Genomic DNA, 24,014 nt, shown 5'->3' on the forward strand with positions numbered 1-24,014 from the left:
GCTTCTGCACTGCAAAAGAAACACTCGGCAAAATGAAGAGGCAACTGACAGAATGGGAGAAATCATTTGCTAATGCAACTGATAAAGGATTATGGGTATGGTGGGAAGCATCACCATACTCCTAAAGTGGTATTTATGAAATGCAATAAGTTTGCATTCCTTAAATAAAAGTTTTCTGGGGGGCAGAAGAACCAACATGGTCAGGAGCCCCAGTTCCTGGCCTCCCCAGAGCCCAGTGCCCCAGCCGAGGCTGGCTTGGAACTGCATTGAGAACACCTGGATATGTGGCCAAAATTCCAAACTCAGGAGACTTTGCTCGCCTGAGAACACCTGGGCACCTGCAGCTACCAGGCTCCTGTTCTTTTTGGCACAACCTTGAGCTGCCCTTGGTAGTAGCTGCTGGGGTCTCCCACTCTACCAGGACCCGACTCACACCAGCGACAGGATCCGTGTGGCCTCAGAGCCACACAGTTTGCAGATGAGAAGGTTGACACATGTGATGTCAGCACGTGACCCTGGGACTGTCCTCGCTCACCCCCTCCCTCTGGCGGGCTTTGCCCACAGTTACCTGCCACTGGTGATGTCTCTGTGCCCGGGTCCCTGGCCCTCTTCATCTCCCAGGGAAGCCTTCCTCTCGGAGCAGACACCTAGAAAGGGGCAGGAACGGGGCAGGTGCTTTCTCTGCTTCCCTGTAGCCACAGGCACTTGGGCTGGGTTTCTGGAGAGAGGGGAAAGCATCCTTGGGGATTCAAAGTGGAGAGGAAGAGGGAGGAAGAAGAGGAAAAGAGGCTCCATCCCTCGGACTTCAAAGGTTTCTTCCCATTTGCGCTGTCTGCAGTCTGGTGTTGGCGTGGGAAGGGTACAGAGGCACCTGAGGCGGCAGGTGGGGTCTGTATCCCGTCTCATCAAACCATGAGACCCTAACACCACACACACCCTGTGACCTGGAAACCAACACTAGTGAGCCCGGCCCCAAAGGCCTGCTGTACTCTGATGAGGCGGGGGAGTGACAGCCACGAGGGGCAAGGGATAGGCACAGACGGTGCCCAGACGCACACAAGTGGACAGCACTTACAGCACCACCCGTCAGAGCTCCCTGCCCACCTGGGGGCCTCCCTCAAGTCTTCCACCCACGCCCCCTCCCCAGCTGGGAACTTAGGGCTGGTGCAGCCATTTCTGGCAGTTTCTTTGTTTCATCAGGAGAGCTGGAGCTGTGTTCATTAAGCCACCTGTCCTCCCAGGGAGATGCCCCCTTGAGTTTCCCTCCTGCGGGCGCCAGCAGATTGGGTGACCATTGCTAGGCAACGCATCATCATAAATATTTCATCAGCGAAGGAAAGCCTGGCTCGGAGACGCTGGGCTCCTTCTGTTCTGGGCTTCAGCTTCTCCTGGTGCAGAAGAGAGAGAACAGGAACAGAAACCCACTCCTGCCGTGTGGATTAGGAGTCCACGGCACTGGGGAACCTGCTGCAGCAGGAAGGAAATTAGAATATTAACGGGAGGGGAGGAAGCTCATTCATACGCTGGCCGTCCTTGTCCCAGCTGCTCCGAGGAAACACCGTGGACTGGGTGGCCTCAGCCTCAGAAACTCACTCCTCACCGTGCTGTTGGCTACGGCAAGAGCGAGGCCCTGGGAGCAGCCCCCACTGGTCGTGGGAGGTCCTGGCGTCACTTCCTCTTCTTCCAAGGATGCAAAGCCCTGATCACCTCCTGAAACCCCCCCGGGAACTGGGGCTGCCTGTGACTCTGATGGAGGGGGGCACATAGATTAGGCCCCAGCCAGCCAAGATGGAGCCGAATTTCCAAACGACATTGATCAATCCTTGCACTGCCATCCTGGGCGCATTACCGTGATGAGAATCAATTTTTGGTAACGAAATCTGGAACATAAACCAAATACCACGGGAGACTTCCATGGGGATTAGAGCTACAGGTGGGATAGACAGAACTCTGACACAGACCCCAGGACCCCGTGCCTGCACCCAGGCTGTGTGAGCGGAGTGCCAGGAAGCTGGGGTACCCCGGCCGGTAGGGGCTTGCGTGTGGGAAATGACTCCTGGCAGATGTCATCAGGAACCCTGATCCCTTGAGTTAATACAAGGGAGGCTATCAAGGGAGGAGCTGTCCTAATCAGGTTTATTTATTTGAGAGGTAGAGTTACAGAGAGAGAAGGAGAGACAGAGAGAGACAGAGAGAGAGGTCTTCCATCTGCTGGTTCACTCCCCAAATGGCTGCAACAGCCAAGGTTGGGCCAGGCTGAAGCCGGAAGCCAGGAGCTCCATCCAGGTCTCCCACGTGGGACACGGGCCCCAGCGCTTGGGCCACCTTCTGCTGCTTTCCCAGGCAGAACAGCAGAGAGCTGGATCGGAACTGGAGAAGCTGAGACTCGAACCAGCGCCCGTTTGGGATGCCAGAACTGCCGGTGGTGGCTTAACCTGCTGCACCACAGCGTCGGCCCCAAGTACAGCTCTTTGCTGAATAAACTCCCCGAGGCAGAGCGTGAACGAAGACACCAAGAACTATGGCATAGCAGCAGAGGACAGCCCAGATCCATGGGCCCCCGCACCCACGTGGGACCCAGATAAAGCTCCTGGCTCCTGGCTTCAGATCGGCCCAGCCCTGGCCGTTGGGGCCATCTGGGGACTGTCCCCAGCACATGGAAGATCTTTCTCTCTCTCTCTTTCTCTCTCTCTGCCACTTTACCTTTCAAATAAATCAATCTTAAAAAAAAAAAAAGGAAGAAATTGCCTGGGTAAGCTCAAAATATTAAAATCATTTTTGGCACGAAAATAGAATCTTTTAATTCTATTTCTTTCTGAAGCCGCCAGCAGGCAGCTCAGAGCTGTCCTAGTGGTAGGAGGGTCCCGTGAGGGGAGCCCACAGTTCCCACACTTCTGCCAGAGCCATTTCCAGGCTGCAGGGGGCAGGGGGCCTCCAGGGCTGGCCCTGCCCGGCTCCGCCAAGCCCCGCCAGCCACAGGTATGCACGGGGGACCCCCACGCACGGTGGCTCCACGTACAATCTCTCACCCTTACCATGGTGCAAAACCCAGAGGTGTGCCGTGGAAACCACACCCCCAGTTCGCGTGTGGCTCTCCTCCTGGGCTAGCTCTGCAGTCCCACCCTCTCTCGTGACAATGGGCAGTGGCACCGGAGCTCCCGCTCAGGCCTGCGGTCTGCCGAGGGTGCCGTGCGGCTGAGCTGGAGGTGCGGGAGGCGGGTTGCACGCATTTGTGACGTGGGCCTTCCCCGCTCACAGTGCCCCGTGGGGCTGCAGCCGTCGTGGGCACGCTCCTGGGCTGTGCCGCTCCCACGCGCCACGCCCATCGGCACACACCCGCAGGCGGGAGGCGGCAGTTCAGCCTGGCCACGGCGGCAGCTCCAGGATCTGGCTCCACACCAGGGCCGGCATTTTCACAGCTTCAGGAGCCTTGCTCCGGGGAATTTTGCCTGAGGCCAGCGCCTTCCCTAGAAAGCTTGTGTGCTTGTGCATACTTGCCGAAGCTTTGTTGGGAATGTAAGAAAATAAAATACAATGCCGTAAACTCTGCGAGCTAAGAGAGGCAGCGGAGCAAGCGAGTGCGTCACCCGAGGGGCAGCTCGTGCTGGTTCACACAGCCGGGGGGCACAGGTGCCACGGGCGGGGCTCTGCACGGTGCTACGCGTCCCCAGCTCCAAGGTGCACTTGGAGGGCTGTCAGCCGTGAACCCAGCGAAGCCCGGCCTCGGGGAAGGCAGACAGGCGCTCCGTCCCCGGCAGGCACTGCTCCTCTGACAGAGGCCGGCCTGGCGGAGCCCCAGCCGATGGCTTCTCCCATGGTCAGCCCCGCTGGAGAAGGGGGGATCTGCAGGGGGAGCACTGCCTCTCCCCCGCCCAAAGCTCGCAGGAGAGGTGGACGAGGGCTGGGCCACCCACCAGCCGCAGGTCAGGGCTGGGCAGCAAAATGCCAGTGCCAGTGGCTCCGCCTGGAAACCCCTCGGGCACCCAGGGATGGTTGGAGAAGACGCTGTTCTGGAGGGAACTGCCGTGGCCGGGGGAGCCGTGGCCGGGGGAGCCGTGGCAGCTGTCCCCTGAGCCACGCTGCAGGCGTCTGTCTCCTGCCTCTGCCCTCTCGTCCTTCTAGCTCTTCCTAGAGTCCCCAGAAGCAGCATGCTTCACGCTTGCTTGCATGTCCTCGGTGGCTCCCCAGCGCCCGTCGGTCATGCTGAAAGCAACGCTCCGTGCCTCTGTTTACCCACGTCATCCAGGGCCACTCCCCCCCCCCCCAGACCAGCTCAGGACCTCAGGCCTTGCCCCACGACCTCTGCCTCCTTCCCTGTTTCCAACAGCTCCTGCTGGTGGCCGCCCCCAGAGGGCAGGGCGGGACTCTGGGGAGCCCGGGTGCCCGGCGATGCTGTGCACCGGAAACCATCCTGGAACACAGGCATCACCACCCGAGCCCGCGGCGTCGCCACGGGCTCCACCCCCGAGACGGGATCCTCCCGAGGATGAGGGCTTGTCTCTGTGTTCCCGGCACGGCACACACAGCACCGAGCCAGCTCACGAGTGCTGGGCGGATGGGACTTGGTCTAATGACAGTCCCCCCCCCCACTGGAGCCGAGAAGGGGAACCGGGGCTGGAGGGCCCACTGGGCACCAGCCCTCGTGGCCCAGCCCCCGTCTTTGCCGTCTCTCTTCCTCCCTGGGGCAGCCGTGCAAGGTGGCTGACCGCCGCATTGGCAGGCAGTGACCACGCGGCTCAGGCACCTGAGGGGAGCAGTGGAGCCGGGGCTCGCTCCCACACTGACGGCTCCAGCGCTGTCCCTCTGACCCTCCCCTGACCTGAGCTGCCCGCAGCTCTGCAGAGGGCGTGTGCAAACCTGCACACACTGGTCGAGCCGAGCCGAGCCTTCCCGTCTTTCCTCACACAGAGACCACGCCACCCACAGCCTCCGGATCCCACTCTGCCTCCTGCAGTGGCTGCCACACCAGGGTGCCAGGCCCTTGAGGGCCTCATGACTTGGCAGGACACAAACACAGGCAGGAGGCCACGGGCTGGCCTGTGTGGGCGGGACAACCCTCATCCTCCATCACAGCCGCCGCGAGGACCTCCTCTGGGTGCCCCCAGCTTCCGGGCACACACCCAGCAGCCAGGGCACCCACGGCCGGGAGCGCTTTCCTGCCGGTTCCAGAACTTGCCAGCCCCGGGCCCGGGGTCTGCGACCCAGCACCCACCCCCCTACACCAAGGCCGGACCTCTCCCAGGGCTCCCAGGCTGCAGTACCACACACTCCGCACTGGAATCTCCCGGTTCTGTAGAACTCAAATGGGGGGTGGCCACGCCCGCTCCCTCCCTCGGGGGCTCAGGGAGAAGACCTCCTGCCTGGGCAGCTGTGGGGGCTCAGGCGTGGCCTGGTGTCCCCCAGATTCCTGCAACCAGCAGCTGTGCCGCCGCCTGCGTCCCTCTGTGTCGCAAGCCTCCCTCTCCCGTCCCTTGGACGGCCATCAGGCATCGAATCCAGGGCACACCCCAAACGGAGACGCGGTCAGCCCAGATCCCTGAGAGGGGATTTCTGGGGACCCCGTGATTTCAAATCCAGCTCAGCCTGGGGTGCATCTCGGGGCCACCACACAACCCCGCGCTGCTCTTTTTCTTTTCTTTTTTTTTAATATTTATTTATTTATTTGAAAGTCACAGTTACACAGAGAGGAGAGGCAGAGAGAGAGAGAGAGGTCTTCCACCCGCTGGTTCACTCCCCAAATGGCCACAATGGCCAGAGCTGTGCTGATCTGAAGCCAGGAGCCAGGAGCTTCTTCTGGGTCTCCTATGTGGGTGCAGGGGCCCAAGGATTTGGGTCATCTTCTACTGCTTTCCCAGGCCACAGCAGAAAGCTGGACTGGATGTGGAGCAGCCAGGACTTGAGCCGGTGCCCATACGGAATGCCAGTGCTGCAGGTGGCGGCTTTACCCACTATGCCACAGCACCAGACCCTGCTCTTTTTCAACATCATTTATTGTTTTTAAGAATAAGAGTGACAATAGGAGACACACCCAGTACATGGGAGAGTGACCATTGGGGACACACCAGGCCCACAGGAGAGTGACAATGAGGGACAGGCCTGGAACATGAGAGTGACCACAGGGGACACGCCAGGCACATGGGAGAGTGACCACGGGGAACACACCTGGAACACAGGAGAGTGACCATGGGGGACACGCCAGGCACATGGGAGAGTGACCACAGGAACACAAAGTCAGTCACAACAGTTCCCAAGCTGAGGTGAAGAGAACGAGGCTCCAGCAATGGTCAGCCACACAATAGCCCCTCTGGCAAGGCCCAGCATGGGTCAAAATAAAGACACAGCCTGTTTCGATGCCCCTAAAATTGGCAAGAAAAAGCACCTGGTTGGGGAGGGGGCACCATGGCATAGCGGGTAAAGCCTCTGCCTGCAGTGCTGGCATCCCATATGGTCACCAGTTTAAGTCCTGGCTGCTCTACTTCTGATCCAGCTCTCCACTATGGCCTGAGAAAGCAGTAGAAGATGGCCCAAGTCCTTGGGTCCCTGTACTGACATGGGAGACCCGGAAGAAGCTCCTGGCTCCTGGCTTCAGATTGGCTCAGCTCCGGCCATTGCGGCCATCTAGGGAGTGAACTAGCGGATGGAAGACCTCTCTCTCTCTCTCTGCAACTCTGCCTTTCAAATAAATAAGTAAATCTTTAAAAAAATGGAAAGAAAGAGCCCCCCGGAAAGCAGGCTGCTGAAGGAGGGCACCCCCCAGAGACAAGCGCCATGAGGAGCAGGCAGGACGAGTGATGGGGAACAGACACAGAGACAGATAGACACAGGTGGGCCCGCCTGGCTGCCCAAGGGCAAGCAGGCGGAAGACAGCCCGGTGGTCATTCCTGATGCACAGGGCACAACCACAAAGGCAGCTCAACACCAGGAGGAGGAGGAGGCCTGCCCCAGGCCCAGGTGGGAGCCGCTGTCAGCCAGACACCAGCGGCAGCCACATCTTGAGCCCATGGGGAGCAGGATGGCGGGGACAAATGGCTCCGTGCCGAGCTCCCAGGGACCCAAACCCCTGTGCTCTCTCCTGAGGCCCCCGTCACAGCCTGCTTGTCACCCACCTCTGCGGGAGCCCTCTGAGCACGTGCAGCCCATGTCCAAGACTGGGCACCTGTGCAGTGCGGGCAGAGTCACCACCAGACCCACGCAGGACAGCCCCGCTGTGGACAAGCCCCTGAGCCTGAGCCCACATCCCAGCGTGGCCTCTGCCATCACATAACCGTGGACAAGTCTCCACGCCCGTGCTGACTTCTGGCATCAGCCGTAAAGTGGAGGTGACACACTCAGGGATCCCTTCTCCCCCAGCCACTGTTGGAAGCTAACAGAGTCCCCGGGGGCCTGGGAACTTCCCCGGGTGTTGCCGGGAGCTGCAGGAGGCCATGCGGCTTCCCACACACGCAGGGTACAGAGGACCCCAGGAATGACAGGTGACCCCCACAACTGCCTTGCCACTGGCTGGGCGCTGAGCAAGCCTGACCGCCCGTGGCTGTCCCTGTCCTCCCCTCTCGAAGCCGTGGCCAGCTCTGTGTGTGCAGTGGCGCCAGCCCGGCTCCTAAAACAGCTCTGCAAGGCGGGGGGCTGCAACTCAGCCCAGGTTCCGTCTGAAGCCCATCCCGCCACTTCGGTGGATTCTGGGTCACTGAGCAGTTCAGGCTGAAACATTCGCGGCTTCCCCCATGCCCCTCCGCCCTGGAGTAACCCCGGAGGCCACAGCCGCGTCCTCGGCACAGGGACTGGGACGGAAGGCGCTGGCGTTCCCCGGTCCTTGCGCGCATGGGGAGAACAGGGGCAACACCGGGCTCCCAGGCTCGGCCCCAGCGCAGGAGGCAGGCGGCCTCTCCCTGAATCGCTCTGCCCGCCAGAGCACCTGTCCCCCTGCGCTCCACAGGAAGGGGCTGCTGTGTGCGTGCGCGGGAGTCACCTGGACTCCTTGGCTTCTGCAGCCGCAGCCCCTCCCCCTGCCATCACCTTCCTCTCCTGTGCTAAGGGAGCACGGGTCCACGACCACCCACTGAGGTGACTGTCTCCTGCTATTTCGAAACAAGTCTTAAGGGGTGAGGTCTGCCCACGTGGACCTCTCCAGAATCATGGGCTCCACATTAGCCGGCATGGGCGGGCAGAAGCAGCCGGGAAGGGAAAGTTTGTGTCTGTCTTGAGCATGCAAGAGCCTGTCAGGGTCTCCGACCACCACAGCACAGCGGCCACCTCCACCCATGCTGTCCCCAGTGCTGTCCGTCCTCCAGACTCAGCCGAGAGGCTGAGCAGGCTCCGTCCTGACAGCAAGGAGGAGTTATCTCCCTCTGCTCCCCCTCGGCTGGGGTCCCAGCCAGCGTCAACTACCCTAACCCCACCACGACCATGAACCTGCCGGCAAGCCTCTCTCAGCTAACTCCCTCCCATGCGCCTCGGAGGATGTCCACACTCTCCCTGAACCCCGAAGGCCCCATCTCCTCTTCCTCCACCACCAGGATGGTGAGGACACAGCCCCTGGCTTCTCTCGGCCAGAGCCCCACCCTGGGTTTGCTGCTGGGAGCCCTGAGAATAAAGTGCCCTAGACTGGGGGCTCAGAGCCACAGCCCGCCCCAGACGCCAGGAGCCTGAGCGCCCGGCGCCCACAGGGCCCTGCTGGCTGCGGGCGAGTCCTGTGGCTGCTTCACGTGTCGAGGCCGCACGCCAGGCTCTGCCTGTGCCCTCTCGTGGCCATTTCACCTGTGCCCGCTGTCTGTCCATGTCCAAATCCCCTCTCCCTACAGGGACGCCAGCGCTGGCTGAGGACCCGTCCCAAGGTGGCCCTGTCTCGTTCATTACATCTACAGAGACCCTGATTCTGAATATGGCCACCGTGGCAGGTGCCCGGGGCTGGAGTCAAGGGATCTTTTGGGAGACGAATTCTATGTAGAGCACGGCCCCTTCAGTGAAGTACGTCTCAGGATTCTCTCTCCTCTCTCTCTTCTTCCTGGTCTTACCGCCCCCATCAGGGAGGGGCTGACACCCCTGGTGGGGAGAATGGGAACCCAGGGCAGGCAGCAGGCAGGTGCAGACGAGGAGGCTTGCCCTGAGGCTTTGAAGTGGACTTGCATTTGAGACTCCGGAAGACGCTTGGGTAACTTCCCTTGCAGTTTGCCCAGCTCCCCTGGGGTCTGCACCCAAGAAGGAGCCTTGCAGACTCGGGCCAAACCCCTCCAAACAAGGCCCCAAAACGGGGTCTCGGGCCCCGCTGTCGGGTGGTTCTGCCATCCAGCTGCACGCTAGGTGGATAGGCAGGTGTGGGGACACAGACGCCAGCTCCTGCTGCACATGAAGTGGACACACAGGTGTCCTGTGCGTGACCCTCTGGGCCCCCCTGGGCCTGGGCAGATCCTGGCCAAGGGGCAGTTCTGGGCTGACACTGTGGTGCCCTGCCCACTGGACACCAGCCAGACGGCCCTGGGGGGCTGGGGCTGAGACACCCTCAGCTCCTGCCCAGACGGCAGGCAGTAAGTGCTGCCCGCACACACCCTCCCGTGGGCAGAGCCCAGAGCAGGCTCCACACAGCTGGAGAGGCGTGAGCCAGGCCCCGGCAGCCAGGAGCGCCCATCGTCGCAGGGCCCGGGCTGTCCACCACAGAGCTCTGCACAGGGCAGGATTTAGCCAGGAAGCCTGAGAGCCATATCCTTCTCCTCTGAACCAGCCTGGACTCCACTGTGCGGCCTCCACGCGGCACTGAGTCCGCAGAGCTCAGCAGCTACGGCTCCCGGGAACCCAGCAACAGGCTTTCACCCCAGTCCCTATTCCCTGAGAAGCCCCGCTAAGTAAAAATGACTTCAGGTACGTAACGTACGTCATCATGCGTGTGAACCAATAAAGAGAAACGAGTTACAGCAAACACTTGCTGCCAAGCCAGGCTCTGCTCCAAGCACCATGCGTGGTTTTGTCAAAACTTTAATCAAAGCCAAGTGCTAAGCCGTACACATCGTCGCCACCGCCGTCCACCAGGCAGGCCCCTCCCGCTCTTCCCAGCACACCGCTGGACTGGGCATCCTGCTCCCACTGAGCTGGGAGCGGCCCTGGGACTGGTCCGGTCAGTGAGTGAGGGCTCTCACTAGAGAACGGGACTGGGGAGAGGGATCGGCACGCTCGCTCTTGTGCCGTGTGAACACCTTCCTCCTCCCCGCACCCTGGAATTCACGAGAACGAGCGACTGACACGATCCCAGCAGCAATGGCGCCAGGTAAAGGGGACATGGTGCGTGGCCTTCATCCAGCCCCCTGCCACCCCTCGGGCCGCCTCTGCCTTGCTTCCTCAGGTCCCACTGCCCTGTCCCCTGCCCTGTGCCTCTTAGGCTCACAGCCAGAGAGGAGAGTCTGGAGCTGGTCCAAGAGGCCTCGGAGGCCGTGGAGTGGTCCTGGCTGACAGCTTGGGCAGGTGCACCCTACCCCCCACCACGTAGATCCCCAGCCCTGCAGCTGGGTCCCAGCAGGGGCCAGTGCCTGGCCTCTGGACGTGGGCCTGAAGCCTGAGGAAGCGTCCACTCTGAGTGAGCCCCAGCACAACCCTCCTTTAGGGGCTGAGGCCAGGGGACACTTGGCCCATCACACAGCAGCAGAAGCCCAGCTCCAGGGGCCTCTGCCTGCAGAGCCGCATCCTACAGGCACCCGTATGAGTCCCCCCTGCTCCACTTCTAATCAGGCTCCCTGCTGTGGCCCAGGAAGGCAGTGGGGGGGCCCCAAGTGCTTGGCCCTGCACCTGCATCGGAGACCCAGGTGGAGCTCCTGGCTCCTTGTTGGCCTGGCCCAGCCCCAACTGCTGCAGCCCTTTGGGGACTGATCGAGGATCTCCCCTTCTCTCTCACTCTGTCTTCAAATAAACAAGCAAATTTAAGAAAGAGAGAAAGAGAGAGAGGTGGGGGGGCAGAGAGAGAGAGAAAGAGAGAGGTGGGGGAGAGAGAGAGAGAAAGAAAGAGAGAGAAAGAGAGAGAGAGGGAAAGAAAGAGAGAGAGAAAGAGAGAGAGAAAGAGAGAGAGAGAAACCCAGCTCCAGTGGCCTCACCAAAAAGGGCTCTTGTTCCGGATAACAAGCCTCGTGCTTCCTGTCAGAGGCCAGACAACGGCGGGGAGGGTGACAGGGTGCCAGGGAAACACAAAATGTCTCAGAAATCCAAGTTGCTTCAGCCAGAAATGGCCAAGGACAGCCGTCAAGAGGGCTGACAACACCAATGGGCTTGAAGCTCACGTACCAAGGATCAACACCGCGTGACAGGCGCCTGGTTTACCAGCGAGCTACACCTCACGAGTGACGGGCTCCCCACTTACCAACACTTTGTGAGTGACGAGCTGGACCCCATGAGTGATGGGCTCCCCACTTACTGATGAGCTACACCCAACAAGTGATGGGCTCCCTAATTACTAATAAGCTACATCCCAGGAATGACAGGCACCCCATTTGCCAACACCGTGTGATGGGCACCCTGCTTACCAACGAGCTATACCCCACAAGTGATGGGCACCCCACTTACCAACACCATGTGAGTGATGGCACCCCACTTGTAGCACCGTACAGGTGACTAACACCCGCTTGCCCCCCAGCCTGCTGGCCTGCGAATTGGCCTTCAATCTTGCAGGAGAGCAAAACTGCTCCCATGTTACAGGTGAGAAAGCTGAGGGCCAGAGAAGCTGGGTCAACTGCCCAAGGCCACCCAGCCCCAGTGTGGTGGCAGGAACACCACCGTCTTGGCCTTAACCCCTGCCGTCGGTCTCCATCGGCTGCCTGAGTGGAGGGCCCTCCTACCCACTGGGAGGGTCTGCAGACCTGAGAATGTCCAGAAGACACTGTGGCTGTCCTGGCTGCTGGGGTGTGCTGAGAAGCCAGCGGCCACCCGCACAGGAAGCCGGACTGGGCAGGGCCTGACTGGGAGAGCCACAGGAGGTCGACCAGGAGGCCCAGCTGAAGGAGCTGTTCCCTGGGGCAGTGCTGAACGGGCCTGACCACTTACGCTGCAGGAGCCATGCCTGGAGTGGTGCTCGGGGGAGGGTGGGCCACGGAATTCAGACACGATCCTGGTCAGTGTTGGAGGAACAGCGCCCAGGCCCCAGGAAAGGCAGCTGGGCGGGCTGGGCAGGGGTCAGGGCCCTGGCTCCAGAGGCAGCTCCCAGGCAGCCGGGCTCACGTCCACAGAGCGACACTCGAAACAGCACACGGCCAGGAAGGCAGGAGCTGCCCTGGGCCAGGATCCAGGAGCTCCCTGCTGTGCCAGGAACGCTGATCCTTAGTGCTGGACCAGGGGAGGTCCAGGGTCCAGGGAGCGCCCAGGGAAGGGGCGGGGCCAGGCGGCAGCAGGGATCTCCCTGTCACTCAGGAAGCCTGTGGGCAGCTTTCCCGGCCTGTCTGTGCCCTGCCCCACAGCCACCAGCCAGATTCCAGACCCTCCCCCGCTCGGGAAGGACGGCTGCAGCATCCCCCGGCCAGCGCACGCCAGGGAAGGGCTCCCAGGGGCGGCCCCCTCACCCTCCAGTTCCCAGAGGGACGGGGCCGGCTCGAGAGCAGCAGCTGGGCGGGCACCCACAGAGCTGCAGACTGAGACAGAGGACGCCCTGGCACTAGGCTCTGTCTCTCCAATTCTGGGCCTCAGAAGGAGAGGCCAGGCGCCATCTGTGTCTTTTTAACTCAAGACACCTACACAGATGAAGCAGCTGTGGGGTCGGGGAGCAGGCACTGGCGAATCCTGAGCCCCCTCTTGGAAGAAGAGGTCACAGGGCCCACCCTGGGCCACTTGCTGCCTTTTTGTTTGTTTGCTTTTTAAGATTTATTTTATTTATTTGAAAGGGAGAGAGAGAGAGAGAGGTCTTCCATCCACAGGTTCACGCCCCAATTGACTGCAATGGTCACGGCTGGGCCAAGCCAAAACCAGGTGCCAGGAGCTTCCTCCAGGTCTCCCACGTGGGTGCAGAGGCCCAGACACCTGGACCGCCCTCCACTGCTTTCCCAGGTCACAGCAGGGAGCAGGACTGGAAGAGGAGCAGCCACCACCTGAACTGGCACCCGTATTGGATACCGGCACTGCAGGTGGAGGTTACCCAGTGCCCCACAACTGCAGCCCCGCAGTGGATTGTTCGTGAAAACCCCAGTCTGTTTCTACCCCACTGCCCTCATCTGCACCCCCACAGATGCTCTGTGCCAACGACAATTTCAAAATTAATCTTGGAAATGACTTCTCCCTTAAATTAGCTGCTGAGTGTAAAGGGTTTGGACTGAAACACCGTGCCTGTGCCCTGGGTCAGACCGGCATTGCGGGCGCTCCCACCCACAGCCATGTCCACCCAGCCACCGAGCTCAAAGGCAGTGTCCCGGGTTCCCCAGCATCTCCCAAGGGCTGACTTCCCACGGCCACCATTGCCATGAGGGCGGATCCGAGTCCCCAGCCTGTGCCCTAACTCGGGCTTCTGCTTCGATCCTTCTGCCACCCACCTGGCCGCTGCTCGATCCCACACTGGCACCCCGGCTGCAGCTCTCCCCACCGCCTCCGCCCCTTGCACCTCCAAGTCCAGGGGCGCTCCAGGGGAGCCACGACAGTTCCACCTCCTGCAAGCGAATCCCAGTGGCTCGAAGCCCCAGCCTCCCTGCGGTTCCCCCACAGCCCGGCTTGTTCCTCCTGAGCCCTGGCTTCTGCGTGGTTCTGGATGCACCCGCTCCTCCGGAGTCCTTGGACGCCACTTGCTCTTTGCTTCTGCACCTCTGTGTTGGTCTACTTCTGGACTATCTCCTTATAGCTCCCGTACCACCCTATGGTACTCATCCTGGCCCAGCTGCATCCTACAATCTCCTCTGGGGCTGAATCCCTGTGCCCTGAACCCCACAGTGACGACACCAGACCCCAAAGAGGATCCCGTCGTGGGCACTCCCGAAGTTTCCCCAAGTGATGCCCTCTGGCTGCCAGGGTTGGGCACCTGGTCCAGAGCCGCCTCGAGACCCCACCCCTCCGTGAAGTTCAATTACGATTGGCATCCCTGCAATTCCTTCCTGTGTCTGGAGTGAACCGGTGTGAGCTGGACAGGTGGGTGGGGGGGTGGAGGAGGAGGGAGGAAGGCAGGAGGGGGAGGAAGGAGGGAGGGGAGGAGGACGAGGAAGGGAGCGTGTGCAGCAGGCACGGGCTGCCCCTGCTCTGGCCTTGCTCCTGGAAGGGAGTCTTTAACCCACAGCTTGGCAAGGCAGCGCCACACCACGCAGGAGCTGAGTCGATGTTTGTCAGGTTCAATGGAGCAGCGACTGCCCGCAGCCCCCGGGTTATCTGCGGAGAGCGGTGTCCTACAGCTTGACCCACAGATGGCGCAGCTGTAGCCTGGTCCACAGCACAGCGTGGGACAAAGCCAAGTGCAAAGGTCGGTGGTGGAGGTGGGGGGGTGCCTGCCCCTGTCGGCGGAGCAGCTGGAGTTCTAAGTTTCCCTTCCAGTCTTGCTCTTTACAACCTGCCTCCCTTGTCCTGAGGTTTCGGCTCCCTGGTAGTGATCAGTCCGTCAGGGACTAGGCCTCAGAGCGGACAACGAACAGGGAATCGCTAAAGCATTAACGGGTAACTCCGGAGACTGACTCTTCGGGTGCATGGACGAGCCGTCCTCACCTCTTGCTCCCGCCCCTCCCTCGATTCCTGCCGTCCACTAGGAGGTGTGTGGCGCTGCCTGCGTCCTGAGCTGGGTTCGGGGCACAGGGCAGACACGCCCTCACGAGACGTCGAGACAATGAATCGCCGTGATTGCCACCAGGTACACTTTGACCTCTGGGGCTCCCCCCAGCCAGTGAGGAAGGCTGACCCCAACTGTCCCAGCCAAAGACCCTGCTTCTGTATCAGTGGCCCGTGTGGGGGAACAGGCCCAGCCAGGCCCAGGCAGTGAGCCCGGAGGCTTCCCCTGGGGACCCTACTGTGTCTTTGGGGACCAGCCAAAATGGGGGGCTCCAGTGCCCCCCAAGGATCTGGGCTCTGTGTGGTTGGGGCCTCCGTTGCCATGCCAGCAGGACCCCCTAAGAATTTGTCTTTCTGTCCACACCCAGCTGAGCCACAAACTTTGGGGCTCACCCATGCTGTAGTCTGAATGTGCCACCCCAAAATTCACATGCTGGGATCCTAACAGCAGGGTGGTGGCGGCAGGAGCAGGTGTGAGGGCGGAGCCCCGTGGTGGGCTGGGCACCCCGCCCTCCAGGCAGGGGCAGGGCGAGGAGGAAGCGGAGGAGGAGCAGCCAGCTGAGCCCCTGCACTTCCGCCTCGGGGACCCTGAGCAGCCAGCCTGTCGCAGAGGAGCCAGCCGGCCCGCGCGGGCTAAGACACAAAGATATTTTCTCCAGGAAACTTCCCAAAACGGACAACCATGCAGCTACCGAGTGCGCAGGACAGAGGGCGAGCGAGGTGCCCTCCTGTGGCCTCCGAGGAGGTGGCGGCACCCGCTCGGACCCGGGCCAGCTTCCCCGCCTAATTTGGACCTCAGGTGTCCTCTCATTCCTGCGCAGCTGCCCTCCTGTCCACGCGTCTCTGCCCCGAAGGCCCACTCACGGTCGCCTCCACAGAGCCGTGCCCAGGGCTTCTGGTCAGCCAGCCTCCCTCGGCAAGGCCTCCGTCACACCGCCCAAGACGGGCGGGGCCTGTCTCCCCCTCTGGGGGCGCTCAGCCACCGCGTCTGGCTGGTCTGAACTGCCCTCTGCTCTGTGGCACAACCCTGGCCACGGGCAAAGCTGGAGCTCTGAGCACAGGGTCACCCCCACCCCCAGCCCTGGCATAGGGTCCAAGTCCACCCACGGTGGGCCCCTCGTGGCCTGGCCACTTCCCCACGACGGGACTGCACACCACAGCAGGCGCCCTCTTGCTCGGTGCTGCCCCTGGGGAGTCGCTGCTTCACTCTGGTCCCGCCTGGCGAGCGCCAGTGTTGTGCACAAAGCCGCCGTGGCCTCCCCGGCGTGGCACAGAGCAGCATGGGCGCACACGGCCACTCCTGCCTGCAGGATCCGTCATTCAGGAGCTGGGAGCAGCGAACTTTCCAGAACCCACTTAACTGCACTCCTACAGCCTGTGGCATTTTAAACATTAATTCTCTAGAATCAAAGAAACTGGGAGAAATCTGGATGGATGAAAGGCGGAGCTGGGGGGAGGGGACACACCATGGAGACCGACGGCTTGGGGTGGGTGATCACGGGGAGGTGTGCAGCCGTTCAAGAAAGGAACTGTTAAACCCTGGCCTTAAAACACTGTGGTCCTGGGAGAACACTGTGGTTCTCCAAGGATGGTGTGACTGGCTCAGAAATTCTACGAACTCAACCGCTTGTCCCAAGTCTAAAAACCCGCATAGTCAAAGGCTACGTTTCTGGAGCCGTCGCTGTGGCGTAGCACGGAAAGCTGCCACCAGAGACACCGGCATCCCATCCGGGCACCAATTCGTGTCCTGGCTGCTCTTCCTCCAATCCAGCTCCCTGCTAACAGCCTGGGAAAAGCAGCAGGAGATGGCCCACGTGCCTGGGCTCTTGCCACCCATGTGGGAGACCCCGATGAAGCTCCTGGCTTTGGCCTGGTCCAGTATCCATCTCTTTCTGTCTCTCCATCTCCCAATATAACCCTGACTTTCTAAATAAATAAATCTTAAAAAAACAAACAAGCAGAGGTTATGTTTCCAGAGGTTTATCATTATTGGACGTGTTTAATTGGTGTTTAATCTGCGTGCTAACCGGCCAGAATTACTAAACTGGTTCTCCTGTATCAAAGACGCCAAAGCAGGGTATCAATAACACTGTGAGACCAGGCTCCAGTTCCTAGACGACGGGCCCGGATCCCACCTGGGAATGGGACCTCAGCACTGGCTTTCGTTGGCCTCTCCCCGCGTGTGTCATTATCCGCAGGCCCGTTAGCCACGTGGCTGCCCCAGGGGCAGGTCTGAGAGACAGTCAGTCACCTCCCGTGTGCTCCGCCCTGCTGCTGTCTGAAGCCATACAGAGCACCCACACAGACGCGGGGAGGGGGAGAGGAGGCCAGGGCCAGCCTGTGCGTCCCCGAGCTGTGAGGCTGTGAGGGCCTGGCTGTCCTGCCAGCCCCCTCTGTCCGGGAATCCCCGTGGCTTCCTCCCTGCAGAACTCAGGCCAGGTGCCACTCCCACTGCTCTGGGTCTCTCACTCCCCAGCCTCCCTGTCCCTCCCACACTTGTAGAGACGCCTGTCATGAACCGCCTCCACCTGGGTGTGCTACCTGCTGCCCGCTGGCCCCATGACTGGCCCAGCCCGTCCGGGGTCCCTGCCCACGAGGGAAGCCATCCCCATGCGCATCCGTGTTTTTGTCTGTACCTGCTCTTGTAGGGCAGTGCCGTCTTGCACACATGCACCTGAACACTTCCATTTGACTTTTTTTTTTTTAATTTTTTTTTTGACAGGCAGAGTGGACAGTGAGAGAGACAGAGAGAAAGGTCTTCCTTTGCCATTGGTTCACCCTCCAATGGCCGCCGCGGCCAACGCGCTGCAGCCGGCGCACCGTGCTGATCCAAAAGCAGGAGCCAGGTGCTTCTCCTGGTCTCCTGTGGGGTGCAGGGCCCCAGCACTTGGGCCATCCTCCACTGCACTCCCGGGCCACAGCAGAGAGCTGGCCTGGAAGAGGGGCAACTGGGACAGAATCCGGAGCCCCGACCAGGACTAGAACCCGGTGTGCCGGTGCCGCAAGGTGGAGGATTAGCCTAGTGAGCCGCAGTGCCAGCCCCATTTGACGTCTCACCTCTCTCACTAACCACAGTTTCTTCAAAGAAGCTCTGTGTTGCTATGACCACCACAAGCCTGCTGCTCCTGGACTCCGCTGTGGGCAGCTGTGGCCTTGCCCGTCCAGGCTGTGGATGGCTGCACCCACGTGGTCCCCAGTTTCCCGGCCCTACAGCCACTGCTGCCCGGAAGAGGCTTGTAAATCCCCCCGGGGGAGGTGCGAGGACTTCTCTGGACCACACCGCACGGGATGGAACTGCAGTGCCAGGCAGGTGCACCTGCGTCCCTGGCCTTAACGAGGGGTCCCCACCCACACCAGGCGCCACCCAGCCTTCGGGTCCTCCAGGTCTGCTCCGATGTGCGCTGATGCTCTATCTGGCGCCAGGGCCTTCGCTCATTAACCTTGAGCCTCTCCTTGGGTCGTTCTGATCTCTTCCATCGTCGGACGCTCAGCTCCTCTGGCCACGTTCCCGTGAGGGTTGTTTTTCCTACTCACCCACAAGGGGTTCCCTGTGTTTTTGTGAAATGCAGGGTTGGTGTCCAGTAGGCAATGGCGTGTGCAAGACGCTGGTCCATCTGCATTAATAAAGGACCTGGGACTGAGCTTCTTCCCTCCTGTCGTCCTTATCTAGAGTGACTTTAACAGCTTCCCCGGGATTTGTTCCAGGACACTGCCCCCCCATAGATACCACAATCCCCAGTAGTTCTAGAGCCTTCTGTAAGATGACGCGGGGTTTGCATATGCCTCTCGCAACCCTCCCATCGACTTTAAGCCCTCTCGACACGACTTAGAATACAGCGAAAATGCCAGGTGAGGCGTTGCTATGCTGCTGTTCAGGGAATAATGATGGGGAAAAAGTCTACAGGCTCAGTGCAGAGAGAGGCCACTCACGCAGGTCTCACCCCACAGCTGGACACGAGTGGTCGGCTTTGGAGGAGACGGCGGAACCTGCGGGTCCGCACGGCCTCTGCCTGGCCACGGCACCAGCGTCCCTCAGCTGTTGCCAGGGAAGGAGGCCTCAGGGCAGGGCTCAGCACGCAGGGTCCCCTCTCGAGCCCCTGGGCCCGGCATGATAAACCTGCTTTGTGCCCACCGTCCCCCTGGACTGAATTCCCGGGACCCAGCGTGTTGGATCTGCTGGTGGCTTGGAGAGCAGTTCTTGTGTTTCCTCGCTGTGCAGCTGAGGAAAACTCAGGAGTCGCAGCTTCTCACCTTTCCATCAAGCCGACCAGAGAGCTGAGCACACGCCAAGCCTGGGCCCGTGCCCACCACCAGAGGGCAGGCGTGTGTGGGCGGGCGTCAGCTCGGAGCCAGCCCTCTGCCTCATCCAAAGCCGAGCTCAGCCTGTACAGAAACCAACTCATGGTGGGGAGAAGACCCAAGCGTAAGGCCTCTGACCTGGAGGCTATGAGGCGAAAACGTCGGGGAAACCCTTCAACACGTTGGCACGGGCCACAGCTTCTTAGATACGAACCCAAAAGCACAGACCACGAAAGCAAAGTTGGACAGAGAGGGGTTTCATCAAAGCAAGAAGTTCCTGCACAGCAGAGGAACCGTCAACAGAGATTTGCAAACCCCCCGTCGGACTGAGGATCAGTACCCAGAACACCGGAGGATCAGGAAACACCACCACAATGTGGCTGATCCAGGTTAAGAAACAGGAAGAAGACGTGAACAGGTGTTCTGGGAAGAAGAGATACAAATGGCCATCGAACGCTGGTGAGGATGTGGGAAAGGGAATCCCCCACGCTGCCGGTGGAGATGCAAACTAGACAGCGTGGCTGAGAACAGTGTGGGGGTCCCCCCAAAATCTGTAACACAGCCCCACACACTGACATGGCTAAGGCAGCCGGCTGAGCTGGCGGTCACAAACCATGGGCCTGCCCGCGACAGTCCCTCCTGTCTGTCAGGACAGCGCCTTCCCAGGACGCCTGGTTTTCACCCAGGACACTGAATTCCGTGTGGAATTCTGTGGGTGTCGTCAATGCCCCAGGGGAGCCCGCACCTCATAAAAGGAGGTGCTGGGAGGTGCTCGCTCTCTGCAGGAAGGTGCTGGGGGTGTCCCTCTCCCCCCCACCGGCCCACTCTGTGCCTGTGTGTGCCTGTGTGTGCGTGCATGCCTGTGTATGCCTGTGTGTGCCTGTGTGCACGTGTGTTTGCTTTCTTACCTTCTGAACGGACTTCATCATTTTCGTGCCTCTGCTTAAAACGCTTTCTAAGTAAAAGACAAGGACCTGGATGAATAAATTAGACCCCACTCCTCCCACATCGCTGGGAGCCAGCCAAAGACCCGCAGCCAGCGGAGGAAGGAGACGGCATTTCCCCAGCGGTGGCCGTGGCCCATCCCCGGGGAGCCCACGGAGCAGCTCCACTTTGTGGCGGTCAGGCCGTGCCAGCCCGGGGCTGCCCACTTACACACCGGATTGCATTTACCCTGAAGGTGCCGCATGAAGCTGGCCTTACCATCGTTTTACAGAAGGAGTACCGCCTACGGACGCCGTCTCACCCCGTCAGCAGCAGGGGAGTCGTGGATCTACGCTCTCACCGCGAACGAAACGTGCGTGTTTACCGCACAAAGACCGAGGACCAGACTTGGAGGACGGCCTCAGCCCTCGTGGGGGTGGGTTCAGGAGCCCAGCCCGAGAGAACTGCGTGGTGCAGGACCCACCGAGCTTGGGGTCACTTCCTGGACGCGGTCCCTACACCCGCCTTTGTGTCCTACAACACGTGACACGGCAAGTGAACCCGCCCCGCCGAGGTGGCCCCGTGCCAGCAGGTCAGACACGGCTGCTCACTTGCTGCAGGGTGAGCCACGTTGCCTGCTGCTCCCGCGACAAGTGGCCACTGACCGTGGCTGAAATGGCAGATGGATCCCTTCCAGCTCCGAAGGCCACCATGCATAAATCAGACTCAGCGCAGCCGCGCACGGGGCTGGGGTCCCTCGGGGGCTCCGAGGGGAGAACCTGCCTGCGTTCCTCGGTCCCCGGCCCCGTGCTCCATCCTGCAGCCCCTCCCTGCCCGCCCGCCCCGTCCTGACGACTCCTCTTCCACCTCCCCACTTCCCCCATTCCATCAGGCCCACTGGACGCGGAGATCCCTCAGGGCAGGCCCCCGGCGAGGGGGTGGGCGTGTCGGGGGCTCAGTACTCAGTCCATCACAGCATCTGTTCAGAGCGCTCCAGAACTCCAGGAAGGATCTCACCCACTTCCCTCCTACCACCTGCAGACCACCGCAGGGCCGCACCTCCCCGTCCGTCAGAAGCCCACTAGACAGCGATTCGCCGCCTGCGGGGTCTCGTCCCGCACTGGGTGGGGGGGGGGGGGACAGCCCACCTGCCATCTCAACTTCTGCCCGTCTTTGAAACTGAGAACCGTAAATGTCATTTTGTTAGCACAGCCTCGCACTTAACAACAGAGCGTCTGTCCTGCACGGAGCTGAGGTTGGGCCTTGACTTTGTGGAGGCTTACATTTGCGTCAGCTCTTTTCCTGGTCAGCGACGATGAGGACCACAGGGAAGCCCAGCACTGCGAGCCAGTGCACACCCAGACTGGCCGCTCAGCCCGAAGCACGTGTGCCTGTCCAGGGCCTGCAAGGAGAAATCCTGTGAGACCAACACACACACACGAACACACATATGCACACATTCGCATAAACGCACATACACGCATGAGCACACACATGCACCTATGTGCACGCATAGGCACATACATACACACATGCACATAAAGTGCACATAGGCACATATGCACACATGCACACAGAGACATGCGTGCACAAACAGGTACATGAACAGATATGCACATACATATGCATGTGTGGGCACATGCAATACTACACATACACACATGCACAGGTGCACATAAAAGCACAGTCACACACATGCACATATGTGCGCACATAGGCACACATGTACACAGACACATACACATGCACATAAAAGCACATGGGTACACACATGCACACACAGACATGCATGCACAACCAGGCTTGCACACATATGCACATGCACATGCATGCATGGGCACATGCAATACTACACACACACACGTGCCCACGTGCACACCTGAGAACAGGCAGGCCTCGGGCTGAGATCGCCAAGCTACAGGGAGAGGGGCCACTCCTTCCCCTCTGGGTAAGGCCCCCGCAGGGAAGAAACGGACCCCAGGGCAGAGTGAGTGAGGTGACGCTTCCCGAGCCCACTCCACCAGCTCATTCATTCATTTCTCACTGAGCACCAGCCTGCAGCACGACCACTGGACAGCTGCTGGAGACAGAGGACGCGGCCAGGAGACACGGCCCTCCACGGAGAGGCTGCTGTGGCCGTGGTCAGCTGCGGGCGCAGCCCTGGTCCCTCCTGAACCCCAGTCGTTTGCACGTCTGATTCCCAAGGGACAGCTGGGCAGCCAGTAGGGAAGGGTTATGCAGCACGGTGCCTGCATGGTGGGTTCCGTGGCCCCTGGAGCCTGTCTGGGGATTAGGAGGTCAGGGGGTCAAACCCCAGCTTCCGGGCTGGACATGTGCTGATTCAAGTCACTTGAAAAAAAAAAGGATTAAAATACGAGCTTGGTCCATTTGTTGAGTGGCTTTTCAGCGTGCTTTGTGCAATTGTTCTGACAGCCCTGGACCCAGCAGGACAGGGACAGGCCAGCCCCTGAGGACGGCCATTATCTTAGGTCAAAACACGGGTCCCAGAAAACTCTCAGAGGCGGGAGGTGACACAGGGGACAGAAGAATTCCTTTTCAGAGACAAGCACGTGAGGCGCCCAAGGCTGACCCCTGCTGATTGTGGAGAAAGGAGCGGAGACAGGCCTGGCTATTCTGAGCAGAAAAGTGGAGTGACTTCTGCAGAGTGACACATTAGACAAGGCTAAAACGCTTCGTGATGACCGGCCGGGTCCCGCCTCCAGGAAAGCACACGCTAACGTGGCTGGCAGAGTCCAGCAGAAGCCACGGCATGAGCCCCACGCTGGGCCACGACGCACCCCTCCGAGGCCAGGGGTGGACAGGAGACGTGCGCTCCATAGCCATGGCCACAGCGGCTCCCGCTCGGAACTGTGAGTCCAGCCTCGATCGGGTCCCTGACCCGGGCACCTGCAGTCTGGCCTTGGGACGGAACCTCAGGGGCACCGTCCGTGGCCGTTGGAGAGGCTGCTCGTGATGGACCAAGGCGAGAAGGCCTGGGTGCGAGTGCACAGGGCGGGGACCGTGTGTGACGGACGGCTGGAGTCATGAGAGTCCTCCCTTCATCTGGCACTTCCTAAACAGAGGTGGGCACTGTCTCGAGACAGGGCTCCGCGGGGGCAGCGGGAACTGAGTGTCAAGCAAAACACGAGGCCCCTCACAGCGTGGGGTGGATGAGAGAAGGGTGGGCTCTTGCCCGAAGGCCTCATCTGTAGCTCGCTCTCTCCATCAAGGCGGCACCAGGGGTGTGCTGGGCGTGGAGGGAGAACCTTCCAGAAACCTCTTGTCCAGGAGCGGCCATCGCCCTGAAGGCGCCACCTTCTGTCCTTCAGCAGGTGGGCGTCGCTGATCTCCTGCCCCTGACAACCAGCCCCTCCCCTGCTGTGCGCATCCAGGCCCCAGCTCAGCCCAGCGTCCTCACCACGAGAGCTGTGGCCTCGGGGAAGGAGGGAAATCCTGCGTGGGAGCCGCGGGCTTGGCGTGGAGCAGGAGCTCAGTGAAGGCCACTCCGCCCCTAAACCCGAGCAGAGCTCCCGCGGGGGGGCCAGGCCTCGTGCCACAGCCTCTCCCCGGCCCCGCTCAATGAGCCAGAGCCCTGGCCTTGCAGGGGTCAGAGACGACGCTGCGGATAAGCGGGAATAAACCCGGCCTGAGGATCCACCTGCGTGAGCAGAAACACAGAGAAAACTGGAAGCCGACGGTGAAAATGGCTCTTGGCTGCCGTTGGCGGACACCTGGCCCCGCACTTGGGGTCACCCTCAGGGCGAGGGTGGAGGCCCAGGCCACTGCGGTGACTCCAGACCACCAGGGACCGGGGCTGCTTCTGTCTGTGGCCTCGGCTGCGGGTGTCAAGACCACTCCAAGACCCCAGAAGGCTGCTGGAGCTCCAGCCATGCTCTCCATATTCCAGGCACCAGGCAGGAGGCAGAGGGAAACTAGAGGACAAGGAACCGCTCACCTAACCCTAGAGCACACATACACACACCCACACACACACACCTTATACCCATACACCCACACCCACACCACACACACCCACACTGCACACACCCCATACACCCCACACTTAATCCACCCAACCCCAGAGCCCACACACA

General features: G+C 60.8%; 1 long non-coding RNA gene across 3 annotated transcripts in view; it reads right to left on the bottom strand.

The window, feature by feature from the left end:
* Positions 1-562: 562 nt before the first annotated feature.
* LOC149122912 (uncharacterized) overlaps positions 563-24,014 on the bottom strand; it is a 28,003-nt gene continuing 4,551 nt past the window's right edge. The window contains exons 2-4 of one of the 3 annotated variants that reach the window (XR_016218493.1): positions 21,204-21,322; positions 19,905-19,951; positions 17,429-18,245 (exon numbers count right to left, since the gene is read on the bottom strand). This is a non-coding gene — a long non-coding RNA (uncharacterized LOC149122912). Of the gene's footprint in view, positions 648-17,428; positions 18,312-19,904; positions 19,952-21,203; positions 21,323-24,014 lie in introns of those variants that run through there. The other 2 variants (XR_016218492.1, XR_016218494.1) reach the window with 2 other exon arrangements.

This window comes from Oryctolagus cuniculus, chromosome 12 (assembly GCF_051225735.1).
Source record: "Oryctolagus cuniculus isolate XC-2025 breed Fujian yellow rabbit chromosome 12, ASM5122573v1, whole genome shotgun sequence".
NCBI classification, from domain to species: Eukaryota; Metazoa; Chordata; class Mammalia; order Lagomorpha; family Leporidae; genus Oryctolagus; species Oryctolagus cuniculus.